This window comes from Nematolebias whitei, chromosome 18 (genome assembly GCF_014905685.2).
Source record: "Nematolebias whitei isolate Nwh7 chromosome 18, NemWhi1, whole genome shotgun sequence".
NCBI lineage: Eukaryota > Metazoa > Chordata > Actinopteri > Cyprinodontiformes > Rivulidae > Nematolebias > Nematolebias whitei.
The window spans coordinates 6,076,924-6,089,693 of record NC_056515.1 but is presented as its reverse complement, the minus strand read 5'-3'; the positions used below and the strand labels follow the sequence as shown (position 1 = coordinate 6,089,693).

The 12,770-nt window shown below is 47.3% G+C and overlaps 1 protein-coding gene across 3 annotated transcripts in view; it reads right to left on the bottom strand.

Moving 5' to 3' along the window:
• The window catches only part of LOC119424427 (formin-binding protein 1), a 176,494-nt gene that overhangs the window by 64,201 nt on the left and 99,523 nt on the right, over positions 1-12,770 (bottom strand). The gene's annotated exons all lie outside the window — the stretch shown is intronic.

The window sequence follows — 12,770 nt, the reverse complement described above, 5'->3', positions numbered from 1 at the left end:
GCAGATCAGTAAGATAGGAGGGGGCAGAGCTGTTTAGTGATTTATAGGCATACAAGAGTATTTTGAATTTGATTCGAAGGTGAACCGGAAGCCAGTGTAGGGAGGCCAAAACCGGTGTAATAGGCTTCAGCAGGTGTAATAGGCTTCAGCTCAATTCATTTTACAGTCATTGAACTAAAGTTTGATTCAATTCAATTCAATTCAAAAATATTTTATTAATCCCCTAGGAAAATTAAATGTTGTAACTCGTTATCCTCGTTTCATTAAGAGAAGTTATAAATGCTGATGGCTGTAGGCAGGAAGGATCTCTTGTAAAGGTCCATCCCTCAGTGGAACTGAAGAAACTGGCTGTAGATGCTGTCCGATCCATCCACCCAGACTCAGTTGGCCTCTTGGTTTCCTGGGCTGCAGGACCACCCGAATGCCAGGCTAAACTTCTCCCAGAGCGATGGCCACTCCTCCCAGCAGCCTGCCAAGCTACTCGTCGCCATGGACAGTCAGCTACATGTGCCGGGGGACGATCCTGGTCCTTCTGCTGTCATTTCTTGCCAGTTCCAGGATCTCCTTGATCTTAGGATCTCAGTGGTCAGGCACTCGAGCACAGCCGGCAGATAGACAGGAATGCATCCACGATGCCTCCTTTTCAACTCATTTGAGATGTGAAGCCGTAGCTGAGATAATATTTGAACCTTTGAGATCTTAATCAGCTGCTCCCAGTTGTAAAAAACCCCACCTTGTCATGGTTTTGCATCATAACAAATGTCCAAAAGTAAAAAGGTTTCAGTAAAAATTGTTCCAGCTGCACAGCATCCGATACCAGAGGAAATAATTGTCTGGGAAAAAAAGTTGATTTGGTAGTAGTTGAGACTGATGCTCAACGCATAGTCTGAGCCCTAACACATCTTTGCAAAATTTCACATTTTCTCACAAATTTGCAGTAATTTTAAGGTTTGACCAAACAGTTCTAACTCTGTCACTTCTCAATACTTAATACTTACTTAGCCTTTAATTTCTTTCTAAAATTTGTACTGTGAGAAATTAATTGAACTAAACTTGAAACTTAAGGTTAAATTTCCTCTAGTGTCTTACTCAGAAAAGTTAGGTGGATATATTATTTAGGGAACAGACCTGTAAACCTGATTTTAACAATTGTAAATACTTTATATTTATGCGTTTTCATGGCCAGTTTGTGTCAACGTTAAACATGGACATACAGTGTTTTCCAATATGATCATCAGATATTTTTGATTTTCTCTTATAACTGTATTTCCTGTCAGTTGAGCAACAGACAGCTTTGTTTTTCTTCTCCTAATGCTTTTAATCAAGTATTGATTTTGGCTCCTGCACAATGGCTTCTGAAAATGGTGGGGAGGGGTACGGCACAGTACACCCCATTAAATTTAGAAGTCCTCGGAAGTGTTTGTTCTGAGGTTTTAAATCAATCCTTTTTTTTTAACATTATGTTGTAAATTCACTGAGTTTTATGAACCGAAGAGAGAAAAGGATGAAGCTGTTCTTCTTTTGTGCTTTAATTCAGGCCGAACCAGCATTTTTTCATTAAGTTCATGTTTCATGTAGCTGTTGGTTTTCTGTGTAATCTTCTTTCAAAGACAAAGTTCATACATTTTGAAGTGGGATTTTGTTGAAAGGTATCTTACCTGTTCTAGATAACTCTGAGCAGCTTCAGTTAGGTAAAATATTGTTTAATTTGACCAAACCAATGAGTTATTGACTTGTCTAACTAGGACCAGGACCAAAGTGGATTGTTACTGTTTTAAAACAACAGTTCTAGTTCTTTCACACAATATAAAACTTTACATTGCTGTTACTTTGACACTACACAGTTATTTTGTCAGAATTAACATTATATTAATTTAGGAGGTGCCCCTGGCTGCACAGGAGGTGCTACAGCTAGTTAAGTTGATTCTATTTATACTGGTAGAAACAAGCACATAATCTGTATGTAACAATGACAATAATGTAAAGGGTAGCAACAGTATAAAATGCTATAAACATTTAAAATTGTAATTGTTTTAAGACACCATTTATCCTGTTAGGTCTTGGCCCTGCTTGACTAGTCATTAACTCATCAGTCCAGTAGGAATTAAACTCTGTTTCTTCAAACTGAAGTTATTCTCAATAACATTTAGAGTAGGAGGTTAATAATAATAATCATTTTATTTAAAAAGTGCCTTTCATGACACCCAAGGACACTTTACAGTAAGAACAAAGATCAACAGGAATAAAGAATATAAAATACATAAAGAATATAAAATACATACAGAATATAAAATGCGTAAAGAATATACAATACATACAGAATACAAAATGCGTAAAGAATATAAAATACATACAGCAGAGTTAAGGATAAGCGAGTCTAAAGAGATGTGTTTTCAGAGCAGTCTTGAATAGAGAAAGAGAGGTGGTGTTTCTTAAGTCAGGGGGTAGAGAGTTCCAGAGACGAGGGGCAGAGCAGGTGAAGGCCCTGCTCCCCATGGTGGAGAGGCGGGCTGAGGGTACATGGAGGTGTAGTGAAGAGGAGGATCTGAGAGAGCGAGAGGGGATGGAGATGTGTAGGAGGTCAGATAGGTACGGAGGGGAAAGGTTGTGGATAGCTTTAAAAGCGAGAAGAAGAATTTTGAAGATAATGCGTGATTTAACCGGGAGCCAGTGGAGCTGCTGCAGGACTGGAGTGATGTGGTTATAGGAGGAGGTTTGAGTGATGACACGGGCAGCTGAGTTCTGGACCAATTGTAGCTTCTGGAGAGATTTGTTGGGGAGGCCATAAAGAAGGGAGTTGCAGTAGTCAATCCGAGAAGTCACAAGACTGTGAACAAGGATGGCTGTGGAGCGGGGTGTGAGAGAAGGGCGGAGACGGTTAATATTTTGGAGATGGAAATAGGCAGACCGAGTGACGTTGTTGATGTGTGAAGTGAAGGAGAGAGTGGTGTTGAGGATGACACCAAGACTCTTGACCTGAGGCGAGGGGGATAGCAGGGAGTTGTTAAGGGGGATGAGAAGATTTTCTGATTTTGAAAGAGAGATTTTGGTACCGACAAGAATGATTTCTGTTTTGTTACTGTTTAGTTGTAGAAAGTTGTTGGAAAACCAGTGATTTAGCTCATTGAGACAGTCGGTGAGGATGGAGGGTGGGTGGGTGGAGTTTGGTTTTGTTGATATGTAGAGCTGTGTGTCATCAGCATAACAGTGAAAATGGACACCAAATTTACGGAAGATGTGACCTAGAGGAAGGAGGTAAATGATGAAGAGGAGGGGTCTGAGGACAGAGCCTTGGGGGACACCCGTGGAGACGGGGGAAGATTGGGAACGAAAGGATTTGAGCTGAATGAATTGAGTGCGGTCAGAGAGATATGATTTGAACCAGTCTAACGGAGTACCCGAGATGCCAATGGAGGTTAGTCTGTTGAGGAGGATAGAATGACAGATTGTGTCGAAGGCAGAACTTAGATCCAGTAAAATGAGGATAGAAAGAAGAGCAGAGTCAGCAGCAAGAAGAAGGTCATTAGTTATTTTTATTAGAGCTGTTTCGGTGCTATGGTGGGGCCGAAAACCAGATTGAAACTCTTCATAAATGTTATTGTTGGATAGGTGAGAGTGAAGTTGACTAGCAACAGCTTTTTCAAGAACTTTGGAAATAAAGGGCAGATTAGAGATTGGACGAAGATTTGCTGAAGTTGGTAAAGTCAAGACCTGGTTTCTTGATGATGGGGGTGATGGCTGCAGATTTGAAAGCTGTGGGAACAATGCCAGAGGTTAGGGAGGAGTGGATGATGTTAGTGATGATGGGGAGCAGAGACGGGAGACAGGATTTAACAAGAACTGTGGGAAATGGATCGAGCTGACAGGATGAGGACTTAGACTTGCTGATAATGTCAGAGAAGGGGATGGAGGGAGGGGGGAGTTCAACATAGATGCTGGTGGCGGTATTTGGTCCAAGGTGTTTATGAATTGAAATAATCTTTTCATTGAAATAAGCCATCAGAGAGTTGCAAAATTCTGTGGAAACCATGTGAGAGGGTAATGAGTTAGGAGATGAGACTGAACGGTTAAGGAGGTTAAGGAGAACGGTTAATGGCTCATAGTAGGAGGCTGGAGTCATTTCCAACAATAACACATGGGTGTTCTGTGCAGTGAACATGTTGGTGAAGGCAGGCTGTTTAAACACTGATCACTGATGAAAATGTCTTACCTGCATCAGACAAAAAAAAGTAATGAAGTCATAAACAGCAGCAAGTGTCAATCAATTTGTATTTCAATTCAGTTTATTTATATAGCGCCAAATCACAACAAAGTTGTCTCAGGGCACTTTACAGAAACATTCACATACATAAAAGCCAATTAGTAAAGTTCTCAATTTAAGGAATCCAGCAGATAAGTTGAATCTTGGCTTAAGCAAGCCCCTAGTATACTCCCGCGTACGCCCATACGTAGAGGTACGCACATATGTACACAGAGGTACGAGTGTACTCCCCAGGGCATGTTTGTGCAAAGCTCAATTTTTACGACCGCATACGAGTACGCGGTGTAGCACAATAAACTGCCTGACGGACTGTTTTGTATGCAACACCAATGTATTAAATTCCCCTTCTTCATCCCTGATCTGGCCTCTTCTTTTGTTTTGTTTTTTGCCAAGAGGCAAGTGATCTCTTCCTCCTCCATTGATGCCATGACTGAAATGGTGAGAAATTAAGGAATTTGTCACGAGCAAATTAAACTCAGGTCCAGCGTGGATGCGGGAGGGTCTGGAGATTTCCTGGTGGGCTGGTCTGATGTGTGGGCTGCAGAGCCAGCGCTCCCTGTTTCAAATCATCATATTGTGAACATTTGAATAAGATGATTTTAACTCTTTAACTTTATGACTATTCATGTTCTATCCATCCATCCATCCATTATCTTTTATCCGCTTCTTACATTTTGGGTCATGGGGTTGCCAGTGCCCATGCCCAGCAATAACTGTGTGAGAGGCGGGGTACACCCTGGACAGGTTTCCAGTCCATCACAGGGACACATAGAGACAAAAGAGACAAACAACCATTCACTCTCTCATGCACACATAGGGACAATTTAGAGTTACCAATCAGCCTAACATGCATGTTTTTGGTCTGTGGGAGGAAACCGGAGTACCTGGAGAAAACCCACACATGCACGGAGAGAACATGCAAACTCCACCCAGAAAGGCCCCTGGACCGGTATTTGAACTGGGGACCTGCTCGCCGAGAGGCAGCAGCTCTACTAGTTGGGCCACCGTGCTGCCCCATTCATGTTCCTCTGGAGGAAAATCAACCACCGTATTTAACAACTTAAAAATACTAGTTCTATTTCGTATAAGCTTCGCCCTTTAAGGCTGTCGCTTGGTGGGTTTATCCCGTTATGCGAAGCATTAGCACTGAAAGATTTAGTCCACGCCCACCTGCTGTGTGGGCCCTACCCGATCCGTATAAATTAAGTTAAGAGCGGGAAATCGGCTCCCATTTTTTCTTCAGCAAGCTAATAGCACTGTCAGAAGAACAAAGAAGGAAAATTGTGTAGATGACCAACCTTTGTTAAGGATGCTTGGCCCGGCAGTCGACCTCCGGTCGTCCGGTGAGTTCTTCTCCTCGAGGAGAAGCTGACGAGCAGTCTTATTTCAAGGTAAGCGCCGAGGAGTATTTCTCAGTGATAGGTCACTACATGCTGGACAACGCCATCTTGTAATTTTTCCTCTTATCGCCGACCCTCGGAGCGAATCGGATGGTTCCTCCGGGACAGGCGCACTCAGCTGCAGCCCCCGCTGCTCATTCCCTCCTGGGGAGCGTAGTGTCGGTGGAGGGGGGCTGAGTGAATGCTCACCCCATCCCACCTCGTTTCGCATCGGCGATCACACCGCTCCCGGCTGACGGCGGCCTCAGGGGTTGCCCGGCGTAACCCAGGAGGCGGCTGACATGAAGGGACCCTTTTTTCTACGTCCCACGCCTTTCCCGCCAGTTCGGATGATCCGACGGGAAGGTTGTTTACTGGGTTCCACTCCAGCTAACCGTCTTGATCCATATGGCCTCGTGCTCCAACAGGACGCCCTACGGGCAAGGCCACAGACGGTTCTTTCCTGGTAGATTGGGGGAGTCGGTCTCCAGTCCGCACCCATCACCAGAGTCCAGGGGTTCACCGAGCGGGGCTATCCCTCGGTAACCCCCCTTGAGTCAAGCCTCGCGGAAGCTTTCGGAGCGAAGCTGTCCAGGTTGGAGCAGCGTCCCGTCCCTCCTGAGAAACACGACCAGACGGTGACCACGCTCTCCAATCGAGCCCATCAATGTGCTTTTCAGGCAACCGCAGCTAGCAACAACGTGGCGCTGCTAGCATATAGCATGTCCAAGGGGCTGGAGGCCGCAGATCTGCCTGAGGAGACAAAGAGCTCCCTCTGTAAGGCAGCAGACGTCATCCTCAACATGTGTGCCTCCTACGGTTTGCCTGTCGAGGATTGCAGCGTGGATGACGATGATCCAACGATCCACCTGGCTTCGTTACTCCCCCTCGCTGCCGGAGACACTGCACAAAGACCTGATGGAGGGCCCCATCACGGCGGACGCGCTGTTCGGGAGCAGCTTCAAAACCATGCTGGCGAATTCAAAGCAGTCGGAGGAGGTGTCAGAGGCTGTGCGCCACCTCATCAAGCCGCGCGGCTCATCCCTCCCCCCGGCCCGCTGGAGGGACCGTCGCGAGCAGAGGCAGAAACAACGACGTTCCATGGCCGCGGCGGTGTCTCTTGCTCAGCTCCACCACCAGCCCCGCCCGTCAGAGTCCAGCCCTCTTCATCCCGGCAACCAGCAGTTCAGCGTTTCCCCAGAGATCGCCTGCAAGACAGCGCTCTGGGCAAACAAATCGCAGAGCTCAAGGGGGAGAAGTTTTAAAAAAATGACGGTCTGCGGAGGATGTGTGTAAAAGTGACACGAAAGTTGAAATAAATCATCATTCAATGATCAAAGTGTCTGTTTTTAGCCAGTCTGTAAGCTCGAATGAACTCACAGTGGCTGCGCACACATCCTCCACACATAACGAGCCGGTGTCCTTAAATAAAGGTTTTTTAAACTCACCGTCATTCCAAGACATGACGAGTCGCTCACACGACACAATGGTAACGAAAATAACTCGTTGTCAACCCGAGCTGCACAATCCTCACCCAAGCGGTGTCAAACGCGCACTCGTGCGATGCAACAGCCTCCATCCAACGGCGCTGCATTGATGATGGCGCACACACACAGCTGCCCGGCGCTCACCGGCTCACATCGGTATAAATGTGGGACCGCAGGCCGGGTCCGGTGGAGGTCCTCGCTCTCACAAGAGCAACACACGCCTCACCGAAGTGAACGCGGGCAGCCGTCACCCACCGCGTCTCAGCGCTCGGCAGCTCACGGCAGCATAAGCGTGAGACAGCTGAACGAACCCGGTGACGAGTCTCGCCTCCAGCGAGAGCGGCGCTCGTCCCTCAAGCGAGAGCGGCGCTCGTCCCTCAAGCGAGAGCGGCGCACGTCCCTCCAGAGAAAACGTGTGCTCCCGCGGTGCTCGCAGCCTTCACTCCAACAGCACGGTGTGCTCCCGCGGTGCTCGCAGCCTTCACTCCAACAGCACGGTGTAGATGAAGTCACACCCTCCGCCTCTTAACGTTCGCACAGCGACGTCAAACGCGCAGCCCCACGGCGTCATCAGCTGTCACACGCTTCGCCTCAGCACACACTGGCCCACCTGTACATGAAGGTTGGTCTGCAGTCCGAACGCAGCGCACGGGCTCGTTCAGAGCCTTTTCGAGGAAGCCTCGCCCTGGGTCACGCGGAGAACATTCCCGCGACGCATGACGGCGGTTGAGGGGCGGACTGGTGACAGCCGTACAAAACATGACGCATCACTTAAACGCACGTTCACTCCACAAACGTTACGTAGAGTGGCTAAAACATGCTCGCCGGTCAGATGGATGGACAAGGTGTTATGCAAATGGTTACAAGTTACAGTTTGCAACCCGACCCCCTCCGTTCGGAGGAGTTATAGAGACGGTCCTGTCATCACCAGACCAAATCTCATCCCTAAATGCAGAAGTCCAAGTGCTTCTGATAAAAGTGATCTCCAGGGTTCCCAGCGGAGAAGAAAACACAGGGTTTTACTCACGTTACTTACTGGTTCCCAAACGGACCGAAGGGATGAGACCGATTTTGGATCTGTCAGCTTTCAACACGGCGATCATGGACAGACCGTTTTTCACATGTTGACAACCAGACAACTGTTGAACAACATCCAGAGAAATGCATACCGATCATCCCAAAACACAGAAAATTCCTGCGTTTTCTCCTTTCAGGGGATGAAGTATCAGTACAACGGGCTGCCGGTCGGGTATTCCTTTGCGCCTCGTACTTTCTCAGTATGTGGAGACAGCCCTGCATCCGTTAGACAGAGCAGGGATGAGAGTTTTGTTTTACCTGGACGACCTGCTGCGGCGGTCATGCTCCAGACAGGAAGCAGTGATGCAGGCTCAGGTGTTGACATCACACCTGTCAAATCTGGGCTTCGACATAAATTGGAAGAAAAGCTCGATTTTCCCGGCCCAGACAATTGTTTATCTGGGAGTGGAGTTTTCAATTCAATTGAAATTCAACCACCATGAAGGCTCGTTTATCACAAACGAGAATTGACACTTTAAGAGGCCAGCTCCGCCACGTAAGACCCGGCAGAGTGGTAACAGCTGTTTCCGTCATGAAGCTGTTAGGAATGATGTCATCAGCTCACACAGTGGTCCCGCTGGGTTTTTTACACATGAGACGCCGCCAGAGGTGGTTTGTGCGTCTGCGTATGGATCCAGTAAAACAAAGAGACGGATGATCACTGTTTCCTCCCTCCGTGAGGGCAGACCTCCGACACTGGGGAAACTCCCTGGTTCTGTCGGAGGGAGCCCCCGTCAGCAGACCCACGTCACGTGTCAGTCTTCACGGACGCGTCGCTGTCAGGCTGGGGGGGGGACATGCCTATCTCAAGCAGTAGGGGCGCTGTGGCCCCATCACACATCAGGCCACATAAATGTTTTTGAGTGTCGTACGGTACTGAATGTGATTCAGCACTTTGCTCCCGCGCTACAGAATCAACATGTGTTGATTCATACAGACAACAAGGTGACTGCTGCGTACATAAACCGACAGGGGGGTATGCGCTCAGCCCAGATGTTACACATTGCGCGAAAGCTTCTGTGTTGGGCTCACCAAAATCTGCTCTCCATCAGAGCAGTTTACATACCTGATGACTTAGATGTGACAGAAATTTGGCAAAGCAGCTGTGGACCTGTTTGCGACACGAGAGAACGCTCAGTGTCAACTATGGTTTTCCCTGAGACCGCGAGACAAACCACCACTGGGGGTGGATGCATTTGCCCACAGCCCATGGTCCAAAACGCTTCTGCACGCGTTTCTTCCACCTCCTCTGGTTTTACGGTTCCTGAACCAAGTTCAGGAGGAGGGATTGACAGGTCTCCTGGTGGCCCCCGAGCGCGTGAACACACCATGGTTCTCAGCCCTACAACGCCTGTTATCGGGGCGCCCGTGGAAACTGCCATGAAGGGAGGACGCTCTCCTCCAGGCAGGAGGAGCGATCAGGAGTTACCCAGAAATAGGCCAGCACCTGTGGGTCCGGCCACTGAGCGGTTCCGCTTAGAGAGGATGGGTCTCCCACAGGAGGAAGTGCACACAATCCAGGATTCACGTGCTGCATCTACCACAGCGCTGTACACATCAAAGTAGACAGTTTTTTCAGCGCTGGTGTACAGAGAAAGGTGTAGAGGCCACCTCATGTCCATTAGGCGGCGTGCTGTTTTTTCTACACAGCTGATGAACAGGAAGTTGGCTTTTCAGCACGATTAAAACGTACGCTGCAGCCATCTCTTCCTGACACGAAGGGTTCGGAGACAGAACAGCTTTTAATCACCTGCTGATGAAGTGGTTTCTAAAAGGCGTACAGAGACGCAGGCCTGTTTCACGCCCACTTGTGCCACAGTGGGATTTAACGCTGGTCCTGCGGGCCCTGATCAAAGCTCCATTTGAGCCTCTGGATCAGGTTCAAATTAAATTCTTGTCTCTTAAAACAGCCCTGCTGCTGGCTTTAACATCCGCTAAGAGGGTGAGTGTTTCATCTGCCCTGTCTGTCGCTCTGTCATGTCTTAGAATTCAGGCTGACGGGCAGCTCAGCTGATATAAGACCAAACCCAGCCTTTATGCCTAGAACATCACGAGCTCTTTCAATTCAAGAGCGATATCATTGGAGGGGTTTTTCCCTCCCCCCCACAGATCAGAAGAAGAAGCATCTTGCCATCTTCTCTGTCCGGTGCGGGCGTTGACGTGTTACATAGCGCGCACAGCTGTAATGCGCCAAACTCAACATTTGTTTGTGCATTATAGAGATGCACCTGCAGGTCGCCCGTTATCCACCCAGCGCTTGTCACACTGGCTGTGTGAGGCCATTTCTGAAGCCTACAGAGCATCAGATTTAGAGCCTCCTGTCAACCTCAGTGCGCACTCGACCAGGGGTATCGCATCTTCGACTGCCTTGCATAATGATATGACAATGCAGGACTTTTGCACTGCGGCTGTGTGGTCAACACCCTGCTCATTCATTCACTTTTATCTACGTGATGTGACGGCCCGTTCCATGACACATTCTGTCCTTAGTGCTCTAACAGAATGAATATTGTTGTTTTCATGGAACTCTGTTTAAGCTCACATCTGTCTGCATGCTTCACAGTGTGAGATGTGTATCAGTCACAAGTTGTGTCTGTTATTTTGGTTCTATTGTCACTAATCAGTTCATGACTATTGTTACCAATCAGTTCATTTGATTATCAGTCATTTGTTATTATTAATCTGTCTATACTGCTCAGCCATGAACGCATAGTTACACAACATGCGTCTGTGCATGGCTCACATAATTACGCAATGTGTAATTACGCACATAGGGAGCTGAGTGACAAGACTTTTTTTTGGGCAAGCTTCTGCTTCATACGGTGTTCGAATGGACCCAGTGAGGCGAGGACCACATCTGCTTCGCCCTTAACCCACCAAGCGACAGCCTTAAAGGGCGAAGCTTATACGAAATAGAACGTTGGTTACGTACTGTAACGCCAGATTCTATGAGTATAAGCGTAGCCCTTTAAGCATCGGGCCTCACTGGCTCCTAAATGGCTGAAGAAAAAAGCTATTTTGGGAGCCGATTTCTCGCTCTTAACGTAATTTATACGGACCGGGTAGGGCCCACACAGCAGGTGGGCGTGGACTAAATTTTTCAGTGCTAATGCTTCGCATAACGGGATAAACCCACCAAGCGACAGCCTTAAAGGGCTACGCTTATACTCATAGAGTCTGGGGTTACAGTACGTAACCAACGTTTTAAATATTTTTCCACAAAAAAATAGTCAGTCTTTTAAAACTGTCTCAGCCTGAAATAAAAATATCTTATTAAAATGATTTTTTATTTTTTATTTTAACGCTTTAAGTTTTTTGTTTAAATATAACGTTTTTAAAAAAATTACAAAATATTTATTTTATGGTAATTTAAAAATGTGTATATTTTTCCATTAGTATACCCTCTGGGTCAACATCCACATCCTCCTTTCTTCTCCAGAGCTCAGAACTGATGCTTGGTTCTATTGGCCTGGTCAGAGGGGTTCTGGACCCCCTCCTCTCTCTGACCTCCTTGTGGGGCTTGGTCCACTCTTCCTCTTCTAAAACAAATCATGATCATCCTTTTCATCATCAAAGTCCTCACTGGCTGACTCATCCCATTTATCTCCTTCATGATCATCTCTTCTGTCTGAGAGGTTCTGACTCTGCAGTTCTGTCCTCCTCTGGGTCTGCAGCTCCATCCTCCTCATGTTCAAAAACCGTCTCATTGTTTTGACTCAAACACTAAAACTGACTAAACACTAAATACACTAAACTACACCTAACTACAAAACCCAAACTCACAAAATATCACAAATCTCTCAAACCTCATGACTCACTCTTACTCTGACTTTTATTGTGCCCAACTTGTGTTGTAGCTATACATTATTTATCCAGAGAAAAGGCTCACTGAGATGATTTTATTCCAAGATTAACCTTGCCATAAAATTGCTTCAATAATCCGAAAGCACAAGGCTTATCTTTTCTTGGAAAGCTGGATGGAGCTCTGCTGGTGTACCCCGGTCCTCCCCCTGGAGCGACAGGCCGGGCAGGGCGTCATTTCCTCGGCTCCGAGTTCCGCTGGTCACCGTGGAAGATCCTTCGATGTGCCGACTCGGAGGCTCGGGTTCCGGATACCAGCCTTGTGTGCTCAGAGCTCTGCTGGTCACTGCGAAGCTGGAGATGGGGACTCGCAGTTGGCCGTTGCGAGACCCCGGCCGCGCGTAATCATGAAGGCTGAATCCCAATCCCGCCCAGCTGTCAGGTGGACTGGACAGTCTGGGACGGATGGTGGAAGCGATTTTTAAATAAAATAATATTTTGTTTTTATACAAAAAAATGTTTTAAAAAAATTGCTGAAGCGATTTAAAAATTATTATTTTTTTACACGTAAAATGTTTTTTTAAAATTGCTTCCACCGTTCGTCGCAGACCCGTCTCTGTCCGCCTGTCTGCGCCTGTCAGGCCTTCATGATTACGCGCGGCTGGGGTCTTGAAACGGCCTCTGCGAGTCACCAGCTGAGCTCGGAGCTGGGAAGATGAGCCTGCCCATCCTGTCTCCGGAGGAGAGGATCATGTGAGACCAGCA